The sequence below is a fragment of the Phocoena sinus genome, chromosome 17 (genome assembly GCF_008692025.1).
Source record: "Phocoena sinus isolate mPhoSin1 chromosome 17, mPhoSin1.pri, whole genome shotgun sequence".
Taxonomy (NCBI): Eukaryota; Metazoa; Chordata; class Mammalia; order Artiodactyla; family Phocoenidae; genus Phocoena; species Phocoena sinus.
Window position 1 is genome coordinate 65,052,696 of NC_045779.1, and position 8,764 is coordinate 65,061,459.

Genomic DNA, 8,764 nt, shown 5'->3' on the forward strand with positions numbered 1-8,764 from the left:
CCCCCACCTCCCACCTCTGGTAGAGACAAATCTGCCTCTTTTCCTATGAGTGAGTTTGTTTGTTTTTGAAGCAAAACTGACCTGCGACATTATGTTAATTCCTGGTATACAGCAGAGTGATTCCATATTTCTATACATTTCAAAATGATCACCATGATAATTCTAATTGCCATCTGTCACCATACAAAGATATTACATTAGTAGTGGCTATATTCCCCACACTGCACATTTCATACTCGTGACTCATTTATTTTGTAACTGTAAGTTTGTACCTCCTAATCTCCCTCACCTATTCCTCACTTCCTCCCACCCCACTCTCCTCTGGCAACCACCTGTTTGTTCTCTGTATCCATGACTCTGTTTCTGTTTAGTTATGTTTGTTCATTTGTTTTGTTTTTCAGATTTCACATATAAGTGAAATCATACAGTGTTTGTCTTTCTCTGTCTGACTTATTTCACTTGGCATAATATCCTCAGGGTCCTTCTATGTTGTCATGAATGGTAAGATTTTATTCTTTTTTATGGCTAATATTCCACTGTATGTACATAACACATCTTCTTTATCCATTTACCTATTAATGGACACTTAAGTCCCTCCCATATCTTAGCTATTGTAAATAATGCTGCAATGAACATAGGGGAGCGTATATCTTTACAAATTAGTGTTATCATTTTCTTCAGATAAATATCCAAGAGTAGAATTGCTGGATTGTATAGTAGTTTTATTTTTAATTTTTTGAGGAATCTCCATATTCTTTTCCCTAGCAGCTTACCAATTTACATTCCCACATGACATTACTAGGGTTCCCTTTTCTTCACATCCTCACCAGCACTTATTTGTTGTTTTTTGGATAATCGCAGTTCTGACAGGTGTGAGGTGGCGACTCATTGTGGTTTTGATTTGCATTTCCCTGATAATTAGTGATGTTGAGCATCTTTTCATGTGCCTGTTTGCCATCTGTATGTCTTTCTTTTTTACTTTTTAAAAAACTTTATCATATTTTATTTTTTGCTTTGCTATTAAAATTTTTTTATAAACATACTCTTCATATTTATTTTATATTTAAGAATCATTGTCAGTCCATTCACCATATTTTATTTTATTTATTTATTTATTTTTTTGTAGTACGCGGGCCCCTCACTGTTGTGGTGTCTCCCGTTGCGGAGCACAGGCTCCGGATGCGCAGGCTCAGCGGCCATGGCTCATGGGCCCAGCCGCTCCGCGGCATGTGGGATCTTCCCGGACCGGGGCACGAACCCGTGTCCCCTGCATCGGCAGGCGGACTCTCAACCACTGCGCCACCAGGGAAGCCCCACCATATTTTATTTTTAAAAAATTTTTGGCTGTGTTGGGTCTTCACTGCTGCGCACAGGCTTGCTTTATTTGCGGCGAGTGAGGGCTACTCTTTGTTGTGGTGCACGGGCTTCTCATTGCAGTGGCTTCTCTTGTTGTGGAGCACGGGTTCTAGGCACATGGGCTTCAATAATTGCAGCACTGCAGGCTCAGTAGCTGTGCCACAACAGGCTTAGTTGCTCCGCAGCACGGGGGATCTTCCCGGACCAGGGCTCAAACTCGTGTCCCCTGCATTGGCAGGCGGATTCTTATCCACTGTGCCACCAGGGAAGTCCCTTGCTATTTAAATCTGTTTTTAAATTTTATTTTACTTTTATCTTTTTCTTTTATTGGAGTATAATTGCTTTACAATGTTGTGTTAGTTTTTGCTATACAATGAAGTGAATCAGATATTTGTATGCCCTCCCTCTCTCTTGAATTTTATCTGTTTTTTAAGGAAATAAAATGTTAGAGTTTCAGCTATATACCCATTCCTTTTCCCTTCCCCCTCCCATGTTTATCTTCTTTTACTATACAGTATTAATCCATAAACAATTTATGTTTTATGTTTTGCAGTTCACATCAATGACACTATACACCACACATTATTTTGCACTTTGCTTTTTTTTACTTAACGTGTTCGTGAATTATTTATGTTTATGTGTAAGAACTTATTTCATTTACTTCATCTGCTATAAACCCACCCATCATATAACTAGAGTTTCTTTATCCACCCTTGATGGAGGTGTTGTTGCTTCTGCTTACACCCTTTAAAAATAGGGCTGCAGTGAAAATCTTTGTGCACACCTTCTCTTGTCTATGGGGAAGTTTCTCCAGGGTCTTGCAGCCTCCTTGAGGACAGGGATTATAGCCCCCCCCCTCCCCCAGCCCTGTCTAGAGATGGGCACATAGCAGGTTCTGATATTTGGATGTTTGTTTCATAAACTTATTTATTTTTGGCTGCATTGGGTCTTCACTGCTGCGCGCGGGCTTTCTCTAGTTACGGTGAGTGGGGGCAACTCCGTTGCAGTGCGTGGGCTTCTCATTGCAGTGGCTTCTCTTGTTGCGGAGCATGGGCTCTAGGCGTGCAGGCTTCAATAGTTGTGGCACACAGGCTCAGTAGTTGTGGCGCACGGGCTTAGTTGCTCCACGGCATGTGGGATCTTCCCGGACCAGGGCTTGAACCCGTGTCCTCTGCATTGGCAGGCGGATTCTTAACCACTGCGTCACCAGGGAAGTCCTGGATGTTTGTGTGTTGAATGGGTGAATTCAAGAAGTTCAAGACCACCCAGACAGCACACATAGGGCAAACTGTGCTAGCTGCCTCTCTAAATCCCTTCCCTTTTCCTCGTTAACACAGCATGCCCGCCAAGTAGTGGATCGCCATTCGCCTAAACCAATCATAAGAATCCTGTTCCTGCTTTCCAGCTCCCCTAGTGGCTGGGAGTGGCCACGTGACCCAGTTCTGGCCAATGAGATTGAAAGGATGTCTGGATGGGAGTCTGTGGGTGGGCTTTGCTTTCCTGGTGAAAGGGGGCTCTGAGACTCTTGGCTGAAGATGGCCCGGACAATATCCCCTGCTCCTGGACCCACACTGCTTTGCAATGTGACTTTGCTGCTCCTCCATCAAGAGGTGGAGTTTATTTCTCGCCCCTGTGACTGGCCTTGTGACTTGCTTTGTTTGACCAAAATGTAAAGAGCATAACATTGTGGGACTTCCAAGGCTTTGAATTTCCAAGAACTTTGAAGCAAACTCTTGTTCTCTTGCTATTCTGAAACCACCATACAAGGAGGCCTCAGCAAGCCTCCTAGAGCAGGCAGGGGCTGGCAAACTATTCTTATAAAGGGCCAGACAGTAAATATTTTACTTTTTTTTTTTGGCCTCACCTTGGCATGTGGGATCTTAGTTCCCTGACCAGAGATCGAACCCATGCCTCCTGCACTGGAAGCACAGAGTCTTAACTACTGGACTGCCAGGGAAGCCCCTAGATAGTAAATATGTTAGACTTTGTGGGCCATTCAGTCTCGGTCACAACTACTGTGCTGTTGTAGCATGAAAGCAGATAATACGGAAAGGAATGTATGTTCCAATACAACCTTATTTACAAAATCAGGCAGCGGAGGCATAGTTGGCTAACCTCTACCTTAGAGGATGAGAGAGCAGTGGAGGGAGATTGTTCCTTACTGCTGCTGTAATAAGTGATGTAACACAAATTTATTATCATACAGCTCTGGAGGTTCCAAGTCCAAAATTGGTCTTACTAGGGTAAAATCAAGGTGTTGGCAGAGTTTGTTCTTTCTGGAAGTTTCAGGGAAGAATCCGTTCCTTGCCTTTTCCAGCTTGTAGAGGCCACCCACATTCCTTGGGTAGTGGTCGCCTTTCAGCAGTGGCATCACTCTGACCTCTGCTTCCGTCATCACATATCCAATAGCCAGCATCAAGTACCAGATATTTGAGTTAGGCTCTCTTGGACAATATAGCCCCTACTGAGCCTTCAACTGACTGCTGTCACATGACTGAGCCCAATAGACCAGTAGGAGAACGGCTAGCTGGTCCCAGCCCAAACTCTGACCCTCAGAAACATGAGCTAATAAATAATTGTTGTTTCCAGCTACTAAGTTTTACAGTGGTGTTTTAAGTGACGATAAATGACCGATACAGAAATATTTGACACCAACAGTGCCACTGTTTTGTGCCCTTCCCTCCTTTTTCAGCCTTGAAGGTAGATGTGATATCTGGAGCTGCAGCAGCCATCTTGCAACTTGAGGGAAAGACCAACAGAATCATGGTGAGTATGGCTTTGACATCACTGTGCTGCCAAAATAACAACAGTCCTTGTTCAGTTTTGAATTTCTTTTTACGTGAGAAAATAAACCTGTATTTATGCAATACTATAATTCCAGCTACTTGCAAACTAAATAACATCTCACTAATACACGGCAAGTTGTCAGGCCTCTGAGGCAACTAGGAAAGAGTCAGGGATAGCTAAGAATTAAGAAGGCAGAAATGATGTTTGACGGGGGAATTTCGAAACCTGGGTCCCAGTCGTGTTCGGTTCCTGCTTCTGAACCTTGACCTGCCATCAGCATAAACATCCAGAGAACCTCCTTCCAGTGGAGAGAACTTGGAAAGGACCCAAATGAGGAATGTCTGAAAGACACCTGGGTTCAGACTCACTGATGAGACTTGGAGCTCTTGTCCCTTGGCCGTGTCTTCTTGAAGAGAAGTGACTCAGGACAGTCACAAAACTCTGAGGCCCGTATTTATTTACACTTGGACCCTTTCACTACTCTGGGCAGGAAGATTTCCAGCCTTAGGTTGTTCTCCCAAAGGAATTGTTGCTGGGACTGGGGAGTGGCCGGAAAGAAGCTGCACTTGACTCATAGCAAAGAGTCGATGGAGCACACAGGTGAAGGCCAGGTGGTTGTTTCAGCAGGAAACATCCCAAAGCAGGGCCAGCCCAGGTCCCCTTCTGCTCCTTCCTCCTTCCTAGAAGGTTCCAATTCCATCTGTGAAGAACCCCCCTGCACTTCCTTCCAAACACACACACACTCACACACACACACACACACGCACGCACACGCACACTGGAAATGTGCTTTCTCTCCTTTCATCTACAAAAGCTCTTTTCTTCTCCATTTTGTAGATAACAACAACGGTTACTCATTAATGACTGCTTACCATAAGCCAGGCCTGTGCTAAGAGCCTCATTGGTATTACCTAAGCAAATCCTCACAGCAAGCCTGTAGGTGGGTTTAAAATTGCTCATTTGACAGATAAGGAAACGAACATAGTGAGGTTAAGTGACTTGTCCAAGGTCACACAGGCTGTAAGTAGCACAGCCAGGATTAAAATCCAGGCATTCTGATTCCAGAGCTCAGACTCTTAACCACAACCCTCTCTCACCTGCAGAGGAGGAAAGTAAGGCTCAGAGAGGTTAAGTAACCTGCCTGATGTTGCAGAGCCAAGATTTGCACTTGGGTCAGTCTGGCTACAGGTTCCTGTACTTGTTCTTACCCTGACATCCACCTCTGTTTGCCTCTGAACCCTCCTGACAGCATCACCCATCACCCCCAACTGTGGAGAAATGAGCACTAGACCCAGTGTGTGGAAGTCAGATTTGAGCCTTACTTCTGCCCTTTCCTCATCCTCTGACCTTGCGCAAACCGATGTCGTTGGCTGTAAATGGAGACTTGGGTTTGCCCCTCCCACCTGAGTGGACTTTGTTGATTAAATGTGATTAGGGGTGTGGAAGAATTGGATCAACTGTGGGGTTGGTGGTGGTGTTCTTGCTGTTTTTCTAATGCCCCAGCCTGGGGTAACTGTATTTCTGGACTAGCGTTTGACCTGCAGGGCCTTGTTCTGGCAGTCAGGTGAGTTTGGGGTTTCCTGATGCTGTGGGAAATTACCACCCTCCATAAAACACTCAGGAATGCAAGGGGTTTGCAATCAGTTACTGCATCAGGAAGACTCTCTCTCGGTGGGACCATTTTACCCTCTTCCCCACCCAGGTGCTGGCTCAGCCAGCCGGAGCTGGGGCATTGCGGGGAAGGATATAGGTGCTTCCTCTCCCACCACCCAGACAGCACCTGCAGCAGGACCAGCTGGACCTCGGATCTAACCCAAACACCCCCAGGAAAGTGCTGGTCCTCTGGGGGGATATGACGAGAACCAGGACAGTGAAGCCAGCCTGGGAAGTGGGGTGGGGAACATGGATGGACTGGACAGCAGCCCCCTGCCCCACCCCACCTCAGAGGGTCCTCAGTCCTGCCCTGCCACTAAGCAGCTGTGACACAGGGCAAGCAGCACGCCCTCTCTGAGCCTTGGGCTCCTCATCGGCAGAACGGGAGACAAATTCATCCGGATCCCATAGGGAGATCAATGTGTGTTTTCACCCTCACTTTTTATTTATTTCTTTATTTTCAGCTGCATTGGGCCTTCGTTGCTGTGTGCAGGCTCTAGAACACAGGCTCTGTAGTTGTGGCACACAGGCTTAGTTGCTCTGCGGCATGTGGGATCTTCCCGGACCAGGGTTCAAACCCCTGAACCCTCACTTTTTTTTTTTTTTTTTTTTTTTTGCGGTACGCAGGCCTCTCACCGTTGTGTCCTCTCCCGTTGCGGAGCACAGGCTCCGGACACTCAGGCTCAGCGGCCATGGCTCACAGGCCTAGCCGCTCCGTGGCATGTGGTATCTTCCCGGACCGGGGCATGAACCAATGTCCCCTGCATCGGCAGGCGGACTCTCAACCACTGCGCCACCAGGGAAGCCCCACCCTCACTTTTTAAATTAAGTCCTCACTAAGCTCTAGCCACAGTCATTGTTATTATTACTCTCTGACTCTGCCTGGCCTCTTTGACCCCAGCAGCACCATGGAAAACCCGCAGTTTCAGTCACCTCGGCCCTGCCACCATGACCTTGAGACCGTTCCTCTGACCTCCGTGAACCTTATTTTAGGGACGGGACTATACTCACCAAGTCTGTGGGTCAGTGGTATGAATTCAATGAGAAAATGGGTCTGGAGGGCCCGGCCCAGTGCCTGGCGCAGAGGAAGTGCCCGTCAATGGTGGCCTTTATCATGAGTCCAGCTTGGATGGGACCCTGAGGGAAGCGGAGCTGGGGAACAGAGGAAGCGATTGTACAGAGGTGAGTGGGGGAGGGAGCCTCCCGGGGGCGGGCAGTGACAGTCCTGGGCTGCCCGGGCCCAGCGCAGCCCTACTTCCACTTCGTTCTCTACAGCGGCATTCATCCTCTCAGCCTGGGAACAGCGAGGGAGGGAGCCCTTCCGCGATGCCGCACCGGACACCCTCAGGATTTTCCCATGCCCTCTGTTTGCTCGCAGGTTCCCACCCGCGGGCTCATAAAACGTTTTTAACCCTCTCCTGCCCCAGGAACTCTTTTCCCGCAAACATCATGAGGGACTGGACTTTCAGATGATAAAAGTCATCCCCGAAGGCAACGCGGAGGTCTTCCTAAGCACCAGCGGGCTGGGGCTGCCACTGTGCACGTCTCTTCCCACAATTCTGTGCTCAGTGGCCTCATGTGGGTCCTTCAGAATGGGCCACAGGGGAGTATTTACACCATGGAAATCGGCAAATACTACAGCGCTGCACAGCTTATTAAACATTCACCGGCACCCCTCTGTCCCCCAGCAACTTGGAAATGAGGTTGACGTCGGAGTTAAAGTAGGATTGGTTTTCAGTGGAGGAAACCGGGGGGCAGACCATACAGGTGTGAGAGAAGAGTTGGGGGACCTTCGCCCCCTTCCCTGCCAAACTCCTAGCAAGGTCAACTGCGGTAACTTCTAGAAAGAGAACTGGAGAGTGATGGTAGTTTGGGAAGCAGAAATCTAATGAGACAGTTGTCCTGATGTCTGTTTGGAGAAGGATGGCAGGGGGCTGGAGTGCATAGAAAGGGAGCTGGTCCGAGGACAGGGGTCAAGCAGCACCCATGGCATGGACGGCAGCCATGCTGTCTATCACTGGCATCGCCCTCTGTTCGCCCGGCGTCCCTCCTATCAGCTTCCTTCTTCAGAACCCGGACCTCCCTCTCCCATGAGCTGTGTCTCACACCGACTGCACCCCGGGAGTGAACTGGATTGATCCATTCTGATTGCCAGGTGTACCAGTTAGCTAGAGCTACTGTGACAAAACACCACAGACCAGGTGGCTTAAACAGCAGAATCTTATTTTCTCACTGTTCTGGAGCTCAAAGTCCAAGATCAAGGTGCTGGCAAGTTTGCTTTGTTTTGAGCCCTCTCTCCTTGGCCTACACGTGGCTACCATGTCCTCACATGGTCATCCCTTGGAATGTGTGTTATCTGTGTCCTAATCTTCTTTTCTTATAAGGACATCAGGCATATTGGATTAGGGCCCACCCATATGACCTCATTTTCACTTCATTACCTCTTTTAAGGCCCCATCTCCAAATAAGGTCACAGTCTTCGGTACTGGGGATCATGGACTTCAACATGTGAATTGGTGGGTGTTGCAGGAGGTTGACCACAATTTAGCTTACGGCAGCAGTAATGGATTCAGAAATGGGCATATGGCCCAATTCAGGGCAATGGTATAAGAGAGGATGTCTGCTGGGGGTGGAGCGGGGGCCTCTGGGGAAACCCTCATCTCTCCTATGGGAGAGCACAGGGAGAGATGCTCTCTTCTTCCTTTGAAAACTGTCATGTTGGGATGTGATACCCAGGCCTGCTGGAGCCGACAATGAAGGTGGTACCTGGAACCCTCCAGGGCTGAGTCGGTGGATCAGCCAACCCTGGAATCGGCCCAAAGTTGTCCTTTGGGTTTAAGCTGGTTTAAGTTAAGGTTTTGGTTACACCTGAAAAACACCCTAACTGCCATTTGAAGCAGAGATAGTCAGGGGTCCACCTACACCTACTCTCTCCATCTTCCTGGGCTCATGGCAGGACACATGTCAT